Source organism: Lissotriton vulgaris, chromosome 7 (assembly GCF_964263255.1).
Source record: "Lissotriton vulgaris chromosome 7, aLisVul1.2, whole genome shotgun sequence".
In the NCBI taxonomy this organism is placed as follows: domain Eukaryota; kingdom Metazoa; phylum Chordata; class Amphibia; order Caudata; family Salamandridae; genus Lissotriton; species Lissotriton vulgaris.
Genome location: NC_141695.1, coordinates 692798566 through 692814345, shown reverse-complemented (window position 1 = coordinate 692814345; position 15780 = coordinate 692798566). Strand labels below are relative to the sequence as shown.

At 48.8% G+C, this 15780-nt stretch overlaps 1 pseudogene; it reads right to left on the bottom strand.

Moving 5' to 3' along the window:
• Window positions 1-1695: 1695 nt before the first annotated feature.
• On the bottom strand, window positions 1696-3046 carry LOC147702271 (polymerase delta-interacting protein 3 pseudogene; annotated as a pseudogene).
• Between the last annotated feature and the right edge of the window lie 12734 nt (window positions 3047-15780).

Sequence of the window (15780 nt, the reverse complement as noted above, 5' to 3'; positions counted from 1 at the left end):
GTTGCACTGCTCTCTGTGAAGGGTTCTGTTTCTGTAAAAATGTTATTTTTTTTCCTTTTGGAACAGGATCAATCAAGTAAAGTTATTGTGGGGGAGGGGAGCAAAGCTCGGAACGAACGGTCCAAACACCCTAGTATACAGTTCCCAGCAAATTCTATGGCTCTTGAGTTCTGCAGGTTGCTCAAATTACATTAATTTGTAAAGCGCCTTCGTAATGCGTGACTTTCCATTTTAGTGCGGTGATGTGGACCACCACACTGAAATGAGATAGTGTCACGCCTGATGCGTGACACTTGGCAGGACTGACTCTGAGTTTGGACGAGTAGCACCCTTGTATTATCTGACCTCGGATTTCTTCTTGCTTGTCGCGGAATCAGCACGTGCTGGCCATTTCTTTTAAGCGCCCGTGGAACGCGTCTAACGATTCCTCCGCTTCTTGCTTGGCCTGGCGAAAAATGAATCTTTCATAGTCCCTGTTCACCATCGGCTTGAAGTGCGCATTTAGGGTGTTGAGAAGCGTGATATATGTTTTGGGTGTGGCTTTTACCAGGGTTTTGTAGATGTGGTGGATATCCTTGCCTCCGAGGTGGAGGAGTAGGGCTCTGCGCCTTTCCTGGGCTATGCCCGCCCCTTCAAAGTAGATCTGGAGGCGATCGGTCCAGTCTTTCCATCGCGGGTCAAGGGATGAGGGCGCCCCGTCCACCACGAAGGGCTCAATGACGGGGATCTACGCCATCTTGCCGCAGATGCAGTCAAACCTCGCGGCATGTGCACTGCTTACCTCCAGGGCACACTAGCAGCCGCCTGACTGAGGGCGATGATGATGCTGTCAGGGTCCTCTTCCGTGGCCTGTATGTCCTAGGCCTCACTGTACTTTCTTCCCTTCTCCGGATGCTGGGACACACTCACCAGTGGGGTGTGCAGTGAGGGCCTTCCTGTCAAACAGGCACATTCAGGGCTGCAGGGCCTGCCGCGGACACAGCAGACTCGCCTGGGGGCACACAGCAGGCTTGAAAAGGCCAGGTCGCACTCCGTGGGCCCAGGGCCTAGATCAAAGGCTCACTGATGGCACTAATCACCAGCCAATTAGGGTGATTGCTCTGCACTTCATGGGGTCGTTTCTGCCCCTCGTCGCCAGTGTAGTGGTGGAGGGGCCGCTCGCGCACGTGCTGCTAGCGCTGCGACTGCAATAACCACTCGGGATACCTTGGTGTGGTTTATGCGTAGTCCCCTCTGCCTCCCTGGGCCACGCCTCCTTTATTTATAGCTGGGGCGTGTCATCACGCGCCAGCGCTAACTTAACATCTCTGATGCGGGTAGACTGCACCGCTACCCCGCGTCGGAGAACACTACAGTGGGAGCCTCTGAGGCCCTGGGATGCAATGTCAGTTCATTTAGTTGAAAGTGAGAATAGTCAAACAATTTTTTTTTTACAAAAAAAAGTGATCGTAAAATTGGTCGAAGAAAAACAAAATCCATGTCTTTTTCTCGTCCTGATGTTACCATGCCCGCCTCGGATCTCTTCTATATAGCTGCTGCTCCCCCACCCTTCTCGACATTTGTCTGCAGTGCATAATCTGCTTGGCCGTTAAAGTGCAGGGTTCAATCTATGTTTCATCAAGGGGGCTGCATCGCACACTCCTGCCCTGTGATAACTCTTCCCTCCACCACACCAAAAGGCTGCAAGGCTACGCCTTAGAGCTTGATCTTGAATGTTGTGGCTGAAGCAGAGGTGGTGGCAGCTGCTGATGATGATTTAAAGAGCGCCTTCAAGATAGTATCTGGGTACACCTCCGGTGCAGGCTTAGAGGGTGCAGGGCAAGGCCGGCGGGTATCAGTCACTTTCTTAGCAGCAGAGGGAGTGTTACTTAATCGCAGGAGAATGGGCTGATCTGATGTGATATTGCCATTCATGTAAAGGTTACATTTCATGGGCTGGCCATCCAAGCAGCGGTTGTTGTACTTCTTGTATGCACTGACAGCATCATCCTTCTTTACAAATACAATTTCTTCCACACCCAGGTTTACCAGTCTGGCACGTTTTAAGGCTCCACACACACAGAACAGCTCTACAATATCCTTTTCCGTCACTCGCGGGTGCAGGTTATTCAGTCATCTTGGTGCCTTCCAAGGGGCTGTATACAGGCTCAGCTGGGAGTGGCAGAGGTGCTGGGATCTCTTCTCTAGTCACCAGCGTACAGGACATGTTGGTTAGAGGTTTTGCGTGCACGGGAGCCGGCGTAGGGGATTGAGGGATGGGGGCTGTGTATGCGTCATTCTGAACAACCTTTGTCAGAGGAACAGTCTTGGACAATGTGGATTTAGGACCACTTAGGCCAGGCCGGTTTTGAAGGAAGCTGTTTGATGGGCCCACCTTCATCTGCTTCCTGGGAATAGGGGTGGTCAGCTCTTCAGCCCCATCTTCATATTCCGCCAAGTCTTCTAGGCTCTGGTTGAGCGGCTGGTGGTTCACCACATTTATCCTCATGCCTGCCAGACTGTGTGGCAGGCTCACACTTACAGGTTTGTGCTGCGGGACCTGGATGGTCTTTGTAATCTTCATGTTAGAGGGGCCTGAGGCCACGGCTGGGCTGATGATGGCTGCAGGAGGGTTACGCTTGAAGCCAATTTTCTCACAAGCATCCAACATTTTGCCAGCTGACTCACTGATGTCACCGTGCAATTTCCGCGAGTTGAGCATCTCCTGAGTGTCCTGCACTTTGCCCCAAATGCGGAAACTGGCATCCTTCTGTGCCAACTTCTCCTGGGCATCTTTCAACCCTAGTCGCTGGCGAGCATCTGTGATGCCTATCTTTTGACAGGCGTCAAACGTTCGTTGCAAACCAGCAGCGGGAACAACAACTCTGTTGAAGGTGGGCTGGGAGTTTCCAGTGTGTCCTGGGACTCCTGCACGTATCGGCACTCCAAAGCTCAGTGCAACTCCAGTGCGTGAGTGGATAACACTTGCTACAGATCTTGAATTTTGTCTGCCCGGAGCTGCTAGCCCCCGCTTCCTGATCAGGTCATCCAGGGACAGGTCGGCCATGTCGGCACTAGAAAATCGCAGCTCCGAAACTGGTGAGCTTTCTGTGCGTCTCCTCACCAACGGCCAATGAGTATTTTCCAAGGCGGTTGTGGCGGAATGTTAGAGTTAACAAGGCATTAGAGGGTCGCATCTCCTAAACCGGGGAGCTTTCTGTGCATCACCTCACCAACGGCCAACGAGTATTTCCCAAGGCGGCTGTGGCGGAAGTTAGAGTTAACAAGCTACCCAAAGCACTGTAAACAACAAGCACGGCCATGCTAATTACCAACAGATGGCCCCTACGCGCCGCTACTCATGGCATGCACGAGTTTCTGAAAACTGCAGATCGATTCCAAAATGTCATCTCCTAGTGCAGCTCATGCGCGCTGCACTAGGCTCGACCTAAAAAGCAGAACTAACTGGTAAATATGCTAAAGCAGTTTTAAATGAAGCGCTGGATGTTAAAGTGGTGAATAAAATGGTACCCTCTGAAAACAAGACAGAAGAGAAAAGTAAAGGGGGATGGTTAAATGCTAAAGAGGGGAAGTTGAAAGCTTCTTGTGAGAAGAAAAGTTCAAGCATGAATACAGGGGCCAATTCTAGTCCTAGGAAGTGTTATCGCAGTGATTCGGCGGATCATCTATCGTATTATAAGAAGTGTCCTGCCAGGAATCAAAAATGCTTAATTTGTGGTATTATTAGTCACTATACTAAAGTTTGCAGGCGAAAATTGAGCAATACAAGATAAATGTGAACTGTGTGAATGAAGAAAGTGATGCGAATTCAGATGATTCTGACATGACAAATATTAATCATATATTCTGTATTGATTATGATATTGATATTTTAGGCGTGAATCAAGCTTAGGTGAATAAGCCCTGTGTGAGGTGAGAATGGGTGGGGTGATGTTTAACCTAGTAGCTGATTCAGGCTCATATTTTATTATTGTGCGTGAAACTATTTGGAAAAAACAATTCATAAGCAAATCTTGGCTCACATCTGGACAAATTTGAAGTAATTTCTAAGAGTTACACTGGCAACAGAATAGATTTTGTTGGTTGTGTGCATCTAGAATGTCCGTTAAAAAAGTAGGAAAGCGAAGTTGTATGTGGCAAAGAAAGGACCTTCTGTTTTAGGCTGGGCTGATCAGTGTGAGTTAGGAATCATATTAAATACCAAATGTATGAATCCTTTTTTATCGGTCAGTGATGGTGGAGAAGATAGTGCTGATGTTTTAAAAGATTACCCCAAACTTTTCACTGGTAAGTTGGGTCATTTGAATGGTTTTGAGCACAGGATTGTTTTGAAGTCTTCTGCTGTTCCATGTGTTCACAAGGTTAGGCAATACCCATATCCTTAAAGGAAGAAGTGAACATAGAGTTACAAATATTAGTTGAAATATGGTATAATTGAACACGAGAATCTGCGGATGGGTTTCTCCATTGGTGGTAGTGAGGCGTAGTGAGGCGTACTGATAAAAAAGTTATATTATGTGTAGATCTTAAAGAGCTTAATGAAAACATCTTAGTTGATACGTTTCCATTGCCACAAATAAATGAGTTGTTTGCTGCTATGAAGGATGTGTGTTGGTTTTCAACCTTGGATCTGAAATCTGCCTATCACCAGGTGCCTTTACTTTCAGACAGTAAGAAACTTACAACATTTATTACACCTTTTGGCTGCTTCAAATGTACAAGTCAAGTCAAGTCAAGTCAAAGAATTTATATAGCGCACTACATACCCAGAGGGTCTCAAGGCGCTTAGGGAGGGGAGGAGGATTACTTGTCAAATATCAACGTTTTAAGTTGCTTTCTGAATGCTAGGTGGTTCTGGGTAAGGCGAAGGTAAGTGGGGAGTGAGTTCCATGTTTTAGCAGCCAGGTATGAGAAGGATCTGCCTCCCATGGTGGTCTTGTTGATGCGAGGTACAGTGGCGAGGGCTTGGCTGGAAGAACGTAGTTGGCGGGGGGGGTGTAGAAGGACAGTCGTGAGTTGAGGCATTCTGGTCCGATGTCGTAGAGTGATTTGTGTGCGTGGGTTAGCAGTCGGAAAGTGATCCTCTTATTGACGGGTAGCCAGTGGAGGTCTTTCAGGTGACCAGAGATGTGTTTGTTGCGCGGGATGTCTAATATGATCCTGGCTGAGGCGTTTTGGATTCGTTGGAGTTTCTTCTGGAGTTTAGCGGTAGTACCTGCGTAGAGGGTGTTTCCGTAGTCCAGTCGGCTCGTGACCAGAGCATGGGTGACTGTTTTTCTGGTTTCGGTGGGGATCCAGCGAAATGTTTTTTTGAGCATGCGAAGAATGTTGAAGCAGGATGAGGATACGGCGCTGACTTGTCTGTTCATTGAAAGTGAAGAATCCAGGATAACGCCTAGGTTCTGTGCGTGGTCTGTCGGGATGGGTGCTTTTCCAAGGGCTTCCGGCCACCAAGAGTCGTCCCATGCAGAGGGGGATGTACCTAAGATGAAGACTTCTGTTTTATCTGAGTTCAGTTTCAGACGGCTGTGTTTCATCCATTCGGCAACTTCTTTCATTCCTTCGTGTAGGTTAGTTTTGGCGGTGCTGGGGTCATTGGTGAGAGAAAGGATCAGTTGAGTGTCATCCGCGTAAGAGATGATGTTGAGGTTGTGTTGGCGGGCGATGGCCGCGAGGGGGCTCATGTATACGTTGAAGAGGGTGGGACTGAGTGAGGATCCTTGTGGTACGCCACAGATGACTTCAGTGGCCTCGGACTTGAATGGTGGAAGGCGGACTCTCTGGGTTCTTCCGGTGAGGAACAAGGTGATCCATTCAAGTGCTTTTCCTTGTATTCCGATGTTTCTGAGGCGTTGTAAAAGGGTGTTGTGGCAGACTTGTGGAAGGCTGCAGAGAGGTCGAGGAGGATGAGGGCGACTGTGTCTCCATTGTCCAGTAGAGTTCGAATGTCGTCTGTTGCTGCGATGAGGGCGGTCTCAGTGCTGTGTTTTGCTCGGAAGCCAGATTGTGAGGAGTCGAGGCATTTGTTGGCTTCGAGGAAAGCGGCGAGCTGGTTGTTGACAGCTTTCTCGATGACTTTGGCCGGGAAAGGAAGGAGCGAAATGGGGCGGTAATTTTTGAATTCGGTGGGGTCCGCTGTGGGTTTTTTCAGAAGGGCGGTGAGTTCAGCGTGTTTCCAGATTTCCGGGAAGGTGGCGGAGTTGAAGGAGCAGTTGATGACGTCTCGGAGGTGCGGTGCTATGACGGAGTCTGCTTTGTTGAAGATGTGGTGAGGACATGGGTCTGTGGGGGATCCTGAGTGGATGGAGTTCATCAGGCGGATGGTGTCCTCAGTGGAGATTGGGTTCCAGTCATTAAGGGTGTTCAAGGGGGGAGAATGTTCAGCATATGGTTGGGTGGGTTGGTCTCCGGGTTGGTTGTCGAAGCTGTTGTGGATGTCTGCAATTTTGTTGTGGAAGAATGAGGCTAGGGAGTCGCAGAGGGCTTGAGAGGGGGTGATGTCGTTGGAGTTGGCTGAGGGATTGGTAAATTCCTTGACGATGTTGAAAAGTTCTTTGCTGTTGTGGGCGTTGTTGTCAAGTCGATCCTTGAATGCTGTTTTCTTGGCCTTTCGGATTAGTTGGTGGTGTGTGCGGGTGGCGTTTTTGAAGGCGTCCTTGGTGCTAGTGGTTGGGTCTTTTTTCCAGGCCTTTTCAAGGGAGCGGCAGAGTTTCTTGGACTTCTTAAGATCATCGTTGAACCATGAGGCCTTCTTGCTGCCAGGTTTGCTTTGACGTTTTTTCAGTGGTGCTAAGGTGTCGGCGGTGTTGGATAACCATAGGGTGAAGTTGGCGGCGGCTTGGTCTGGGTTAGAAGAGTGGGCTGGGGTGTTTAGAAGGAGCGATGAGGAGATCTGGTCGATGGTGATTTTGTTCCAGTTTCTTTGCAGAGTTGGTTGGAGGTGGTTGATGGGTTTCGGCTTGTTGTAGGTGAAGTGAACGCAGCTGTGGTCAGTCCAGAGGAGATCTGTAGTGTGGCTGAAGGAGACATGATTGCTGGAGGTGAAGATGGGGTCGAGTGTGTGACCTGCGATGTGGGTGGGGGAAGTGACCAGTTGTTTAAGTCCGAGGTTGGCGAGGTTGTCCAAGAGGGTGGTGGTGTTGCGGTCGTTGTTCTTTTCAAGGTGAAAGTTGAGGTCTCCCAGAAGGATGTAATCTTTGGAGGGGAGCGCGTGTGGAGTGATGAAGTCCGTGATGTCTTCACTGAATTTTGCGCGGGGTCCTGGTGGTCTGTAGAGGAGGGTGCCTCTGAGTGTGGTCTTGGGGTCGATGTGGATCTGGAAGTGAAGGTGTTCAGAGTTGGCGAGGTTGGCGTCAGAGCTGGTTGAGATGTGGATTGATTTTTTATGGACGATAGCGATTCCTCCTCCTGTGTGGCCGGTACGGTCCTTGCGTGTGATCTTATAATCTTCAGGGATGGCAATGGTGATGTCTGGGGCGGAGGAAGCGTTCATCCATGTTTCTGTTAGGAAGGCGACGTCTGGAGAGATGTTGTCTAGTAGATTCCATAGGTCAATGGCGTGTCTGTGGACCGAACGGGTGTTGAGAAGGATGCATTGTAGGTGATTGGGGTCGGGAATCTGTGGTGTGGTCGTAGCGGAGATGTTGTCGGTGCCGATAAATTTGCAGGAGTAGCAAGAGAAAGGTCCATGGGTGTGTCCAGGAGCGGCTTGGACGCAGTTGGGGGCTCGACCGGGGTTAAGGGCTAGGAGGGTGGCGGCATCGTAGGTAATGCGGGAGGGCTGGGCAGCGCGAGGGGCAGGGGGTCTGGCGCTGGGCGCGGTCCAGGCACCTTCGGCGCGGATTGGGCGCGAACGCTGCGCGTGAACGCTGCGCGCGGGAGCAACTGTCATATATGGATAGTGGAGGGGGAGGGGCGAGGGCGGCTCAGCTGGGAGGCGGGGCGGGCTAAGGAGGAGGACAATAACAACAAAATGGAGGCGGAGGGGTCAGAACGGCAAGAGCGCTTGGGGGAAAACGCAAATTCAGCAACAGAGTCACGCTAGCAAATTAAAATGCAAATGAGCAAAGCGGCGAACTGAGCACAAATTCTGCCACAAAGTCACGCTGGCAATTTAACAATGCAAATGGGCAAAGCGGCGAACTGAGCACAAATTCTGCAGCAAAGTCACGCTGGCAATTAAACAATGCAAATGGGCAAAGCGGCAATCAAAGCACGCAGCGGCAATCAAAGCACACAGCAGGCAATAGTTATTAATCCGATTCCAGATCAGATCATATGCGCTGCACAACGATACCGAGGCCACAGGGGAGCGACCACTCAGCTCGGAAGCGAAGAGCGAGTCACGGCGCTTCCAGGTAAGGGAGCGCTGTTTGTTGTCTGTGGGAGGGCGGCTCAGCTGGGAGGCGGGGCGGGCTAAGGAGGAGGACAATAACAACAAAATGGAGGCGGAGGGGTCAGAACGGCAAGAGCGCTTGGGGAAAAACGCAAATTCAGCAACAGAGTCACGCTAGCAAATTAAAATGCAAATGAGCAAAGCGGCGAACTGAGCACAAATTCTGCAACAAAGTCACGCTGGCAATTTAACAATGCAAATGGGCAAAGCGGCGAACTGAGCACAAATTCTGCAGCAAAGTCACGCTGGCAATTAAACAATGCAAATGGGCAAAGCGGCAATCAAAGCACGCAGCGGCAATCAAAGCACACAGCAGGCAATAGTTAATAATCCGATTCCAGATCAGATCATATGCGCTGCACAACGATACCGAGGCCACAGGGGAGCGACCACTCAGCTCGGAAGCGAAGAGCGAGTCACGGCGCTTCCAGGTAAGGGAGCGCTGTTTGTTGTCTGTGGGAGGGCGGCTCAGCTGGGAGGCGGGGCGGGCTAAGGAGGAGGACAATAACAACAAAATGGAGGCGGAGGGGTCAGAACGGCAAGAGCGCTTGGGGAAAACGCAAATTCAGCAACAGAGTCACGCTAGCAAATTAAAATGCAAATGAGCAAAGCGGCGAACTGAGCACAAATTCTGCAACAAAGTCACGCTGGCAATTTAACAATGCAAATGGGCAAAGCGGCGAACTGAGCACAAATTCTGCAGCAAAGTCACGCTGGCAATTAAACAATGCAAATGGGCAAAGCGGCAATCAAAGCACGCAGCGGCAATCAAAGCACACAGCAGGCAATAGTTATTAATCCGATTCCAGATCAGATCATATGCGCTGCACAACGATACCGAGGCCACAGGGGAGCGACCACTCAGCTCGGAAGCGAAGAGTGGGGCATCCAGTGCAGCTTTATTCCAAAGAACAAGGGAGTGGTGGGTGTAAAGTCTTTTCAGGAAGATATCCTAATCATAGGCAAAGACAGAATTAAACATGATGCTCAACATATACATGTCCTTGAGACTCTAAGAGTTAAAGGGTTGATAGTGGAATTCAGCAAATGTAAATTTGCACAGAAAGAGGTTGTATATCTTGGTCACAGTATTAGTAAAGATGGTATCAAACCAAAACAAGGATTGGTTGAAGATATAAGGAAAGCACCAAGTCCTACTGGGAAGGATAAAGTTAGAGCCTGTTTAGGGCTAACTGAATTTGATTCAAAATTCATTCGAATTTTTTCTGAGAAGACATACCACATATGACTGTTACTCAAAAGCTGAGTGAAGGGGGGTGTCCAAGATGGCAGAGGTGTAGGACACACATTTCAAAGCTCTGCCAGTTTTCATGCCCAGCGGCGACACAGTGAGTGACGTTGGTGCCCAGACGCGATGGGAGAGGCTGTCGGTCGGTAGACAGTAGGCAAGAGAGAGCACCAGGGGGCAGGCAGCGGCAAAGGAGCAGGGACGGACACTGTCCCGACTCAAGAGGCGAGACGGGCCTGGGCCTAGCCGCGGTGCGTCCATTGGGGAGTAGGGGCGTAGCCCCACCAGCCACATGGACCCGCATCGCGGCTGCAATCCTTTAACAATAAAATTACTCTGTACAAGTGTGTACATTACAAGTCAGCCGCCGGGATACACCCGGCCATTTCGGAGTGCGCACGGGGGGTGGCCTGCTGCAGCTTGAGTGACAGTACACTCAGGCTGCAGCAGACAGACCGTAGTGCGCAAGTGCAATTTGGGTTCCAACTTGCCCAAGCATGCGCACTGTAAGTTCCCCAGCGGGACCCAGGGGTACTTCTTAGCCTGCCGTAGCCTGGGTTTACAAGGGGCGACAGGGCGAGCAGCAAATGTGCCCCCCTAGCCAATCCTGGCGCGGCTGGTCCACCGCGCAGCATCCATCATTGGATGCCGCGCGTGGGGGTGGCACACACTGCCTCAGCCACAACTTAATGGCCAATCACTACATGGCTTCACACAGTGAAGCCATGCAGTGATTGGCCATTTCACTGGGATGCGTGCGTTTACGCGCTGCTGTGACGTGGAGCTCAGCTCGTGACGACGCCACACCTAGTGCGCAGGCAGCAGACTAAGAGTCGACCGTGTGTGACTAGTACTGCAGAGAAACTACGAGAGTTTTCCCGCCAAGATGAAGGGACTGGCTTCTGGAGAAAGGCGTGAGTTGAACTTCGTGGCACGTATCCAGCAGTTTGGTATTACAGTAATAAGCTTAGAGCCTGACTCCCAAAGTTAATTACTGTAAATGGGAGGGGGGGGGGGGGAGGTATTTAGCGTCCTTAGCTGGTTACCAGGAAGAAGAACAAAAGGTGTTTCTGCAACCACAGGGGAAGTGACCTCGCCGCACAGAGGTGACCGGACCTGATTGGCAGAAGTCACCGGCGGTTTGGGAGTTTGTTTGGAAGTTAGTGCAATGCACACAGAGCCCGCAGTGTGCACACAGCCTAGCACTATATAATTCATTTATAAAAAATCCTACATCGGCTAATAACAGCGGACCCGTCTGGCAGACCGGCCGGCCGAATTTACCAGCAATGCAACAAAGGGACTCGTCTAGTAGCGGGTCTTACCTTAGTAAGCACCGGTTTCCGCTTCATGAATCGGCGTCTCCCCATAGATAACCTGGCCCTGTCCATTGGGCTCCATGTGAATGTGCGTGTCTTGCTCCTGCGTCAGGTACGTCTCGGTAATTGAAGGCAAATTGCACCAAAAACAGCTAAAGTATATATGATACATATTCATAAAGCGTCATAGAATTGCATCATGGCACAAAGAGTTTCTTAAAAATCGGTTAATTTTACTGTGCTATGCTATGCGGGCAGAAGATTAAGAAAGGAAAAGAGAAAGATACATGCTTTTAATGTCATTATTTATCTAATGGCATTATTTATCTTAATTCTGAAAAAGTGCCAATTTGTATTTCCCTCAGCATTGGGAGTATGTTACTTGCGTAGAGGGGTAATGTAGATGTTGTGATTGTCACCAAGTATGCAATATGTTTGGTTGCCCATCTTGGATTAGTATTTTCATTCGCTACTTCCACTGTTGGTAGAGTTAGGTTAAGAATTTTAGATTTTGCTTTGTTAACGTTAAAGCTTGCCACCTTTTCGAATTTACCTAGTTGGTGCTGTAGTTGTGGAAGTGAGACCTCCGGGTTGGTAAGGGTTAGCCGTACGTCTTCAGCAAACAGCATTACTTTGTGATCTCTCGCAAAGTGGAGGCATGTCAGCTCTCTGTCATCTGTAAGGTGTATCATTAGGACACCAAGGAGGAGGGGAGGAAGGGACATCTCTGGCTGGTGCCCCATTGCGTGTGTAATGACGGAGAAGGGCACCACTTCTAACATTATTCTGGATACCAGGGTTTGATAGCCCACTAGTGCTTAGGTTTGAAATCTGGGCCTATTCCCACCCTTTACAATACTCTTCATAGTAAGAGGCCTGGTTAGCTTTATTTTTCCCTCAGAGTTTTATATAGAGCAATCAGGCTAAATCTTTTCCTGTCACCTACCGGGCTGTTTAACCTTTGACTGCTTACAAGTTAAAAAAACATGAACTTAATTTTATTATTGCATTTCACACTTTTGTAAATTGGCAGTGCGACATAATTGGGCCCATAAAATGTAGTTCTCTCTTCTATCCCTCCCGTCCCATTATTCATTTTCAATCCATGTGTGCAGTATAATATGTGGCTGTGTGTCACTGGCGGCCTCATGGGGCAGGACCCACAGCATGTGCTGCACTTGTTCAATGCAGGACCCATTTCAGGCTCTCTACCTAATGCACCCCAACTTTTAGGCCAAGGATGAGCTCAGAAAGAGGGGTGACATCGCATTGGTTTTTACAGAGACAATACCTCTTACATTGCTTTAGTTTCAGATTGTATAATTCATATTGTAATTGCAAATGCATTTATATAGCAGCACAGACTTCCCCTGATGAAAAGTGGCCCATTGATTCTCGGGTCTAGTCAATGCGTGCTATAGTTCAAAAAATAGAAAAATCAGTTGTTCACCTATATATGGAGGTGCGTTGGAAGTGTGGCAGAGCTAGCCTATGTTTGTGGTCCCTGTAGTGAAATAGCAGCAGGTGGCAGCGCAGGAGGTAATGTGCCTGCTGCAAAGAACATTTACCTGATGCAGATCACTAAATGCATATGATGTAAATAGGTCAGTGGCAGGGGCGCAACTAGGTCTTAACTTCGGGGGTGGCTAACATAGCAAATAAGGGGCGTGGCTTAAGTTAATCAAGGGGGCGGAGCTAAACTGGCAGACAAGCAGGATCAGGTAATGCTCAGGCCAAGCTGAGAAAAAGAAGTGGCGATTCTGCATTACAAAACTGCACCTTGGTATTCATCATACACCGCATGGAGACGCTTTCCACAGAGGCTCAAAACAAAGAAAACACTCTTCCAACCACACGCGCATAAGGTGTAACCTGCTACTCACATGGACAAGTGCTTCAGCATCGCACATAGGGGTAGTAAGTGCTCTACAAATACAATATAATACGCCCTGCATTGTCTCTCTCTCTTGGAACACAATGACTATGTGAGGACTGTGCCTGCCCTCTGCATTAACGTATCTCAACTATTGATGAAAAGTGTCAGAATTGGTAGGACTGATCTGTCCCGTCGAAGGAGAATTCCAAACAGGCTATGTCTGAAGGATGCACTGGTTGACAGTATAGATTGGGTTCACAAAGATGGAAACACTCATGGCACAGCTTTGGGAGAGCACTGGTTATGGGAGCAGACCCAGGAAGGGAGGAACAGAGATAGAATAGGAGCCGCAGTCCCCTGAGTATTCTCACCTGCGACAGCAGTTGGTGAGTTACCTTCACTCCACGATGCTCTATCACATGTTTGTGTCACTACAGTTTTATTTTGTTCCGTATGGGGTTGGCTCTGTGGACCTGAATCTGGAGCTTGCAGCTACTTCACTTCTTTCCATGGAGGATGACAGTGTCTTCCACCTCAGCAAAGTATCCTGCCTTTCTTCTCTTAGGTTCTCTGGCTGGATTCAGGCAGTTGGGAGACTGGTCACACTATTGTTCTGAATGTTAGCAGTAAAATTCTCTGTGCTAATGTGGAGATCTTTTGGTTCACATTTCTTACCTTGTATTTGATCATATTTTCTCTAACCTACTCCAGACTTTCCCTCGGATAGATGGACCATGGCAACGCATTGATTGGCGCGTCCTTGTGGTGATCTTTTGGGGGGTCTCCCTTTTCTCTCTCCCTTATCCCTTTTTCCTCCCAAGGGTCAGTGACAGACCTCACCTCAACCGCTGTTGATATTCACCATCATAGGAGACTGAGTGAATTTGACAGCAATTATGCAGTCTCGTCCATACTGAATCTCGATCCTAACACCATGCCCATGATGTCCCAGGTGCCAAGATGCTCATGTACCATTTCTCTTAAAACAACCGTTGACATGTGAGGCCCCTGTGCCCAAAACAACATGCGCCACCTATCTTCAAGCATAGTTCTCCGTCTGGGGCCAATGTTTCCCCCAAAGCAGCTGCTGCCTTGCCTTGTTAAAACAACTGAATACAAATTAAACACACCAAAAGTGCTTAGGTGAAATCCCTGCATTCAGGCAAGGATATCACCTCGGTGGCAGCCCGTCTCAAACAAAACAAGAGGTGTGGGGCAGGGAGGGCTGTTGAAACCTTTCAGAGGCGGGCTGGCAGGGCTTGGTTCTGGGCCTCTCCGAAAGGGTAATTAAAATCACATTCTCGGATGCTAAAGCATCCTATGCTACACACAGCCTAAAAAGAAATTTAACTGGGGAAGAAAGGTTTCCATGCTTTAATTATTTTAATGCGTGTCAGTAAAGTGTAATGCGGTCATGATATCTTAGCCTGGCAGACATGTACAGTCATCTGTAGCTGTGTACCTTCATTTTGTACTGCCGTCCCCTGGCCATTCCACCAACAGCTTCACTATTCCCATTCAGCAGAAGACGTACATTCTTTTTATAGTGCAGCTTTGAGAACACCCACTTTTTCACAACTGCTGAAGAACGTGGATTGTCTACAAACAGCAGAAGTTCTGCAGATAAAAGAGTACGCTTCATGTATTCCCTTCTTTGAACCTCAGCAATTTACACAACGTTCAAGCAGGTTTCAGGCCTCCTGTTTCTGTGCGCGAGTAGCTTTTCCAGTTAAGGTTTTTCTGTAAATTCAGGCACTTATAGAAATGTTCATCCCGTTACAAATTTAGGACTACAAGAACCAGAATGCAGAGAAAACGTTAACTGGACATTTCTAGCGCAAGGAATGGGGAAACGTGAGAATACTGCATAATTTCCTTATTCACGTAATGCCTATTGCCTATTTACTACGAGACAGCTTTCAGGACATTCACGATTCTGGGTAGTCAATTTTTTTTTCTTTCCACTGTCACGTTAAAACCTTCACACCTCCCAGCAAATAAAGTCTCGCTTCACGCCATCAGGCTGGGTTCACAATGCACCAGAGAATACCGAATCCCAGCCAATCCCACTGTAAACAATCAGCAGAGGTGTGTGGGTGGAGGCGACTACAGGAGGCAGGCGGGGGGGGTGGGGGGGGCTAATTCTACCAGCCGTAACCAGAGTGGATGCAAGAAGGGCTAAAAACATAACAAAGGCCTCATTTACATTTAAATGGTCTTTTACAGACCTGTGAAGTACTCGGGCGCGGCTGCAATTAAAGCGTCGCCAGCCGCGAAGCTGTGTCAGCCCAGGCTGACACACACGACGGGGGGGGCTGAAGCCCGGTGAGCCCAATGGGTGTTGCGCGCCTGGTCAGTGGTGAGTTTGCTACACTGAAAGAGAGACGTGCTGAAAAAGTGAATGCTGCTACTTGTTTGTTGAATAAAAAAAATACTGATTGAGGTGCTCAGAAATGCATTGTTATCTCTGTTTTTAAAAGTTTTGTAGTGTTTGTTCTATTAGGAGACTACACAGATTTTACTGATCAAATGGCATATTAAGTACATTTTGTTTCACCTTAACACTATCATTTGTCTGTGTGGAAAGACCTGCGTGATAGTCGCATGCGTTCTAATGGTAAAGGTAAGGCGAGGTTCCCAATGCTTTGTGAAGGCTGTTTCCCAACTGCTGTGCAACTTCTTCTACTCTTAGAGCTGAGATTTCCATGAAAGTCTTAGTCTGAATTCAGCACCTGAGCGTAATAGGACGGAATGTATGAAGCTCTGTGGTTATACGGAATAAGCAGCTACCTATGTTATGCCATCTATTAATGTGATAACTGCACTTTCATAATTGCTTGTGGACCCCTCAGGAGGACACTATCCACAGTGAGTCGAGACACCGGGGTATGGGTGTGGGGGCGCGAGCCATCAGCTGGAGCAGTGCAGGAGAGTGTACCTA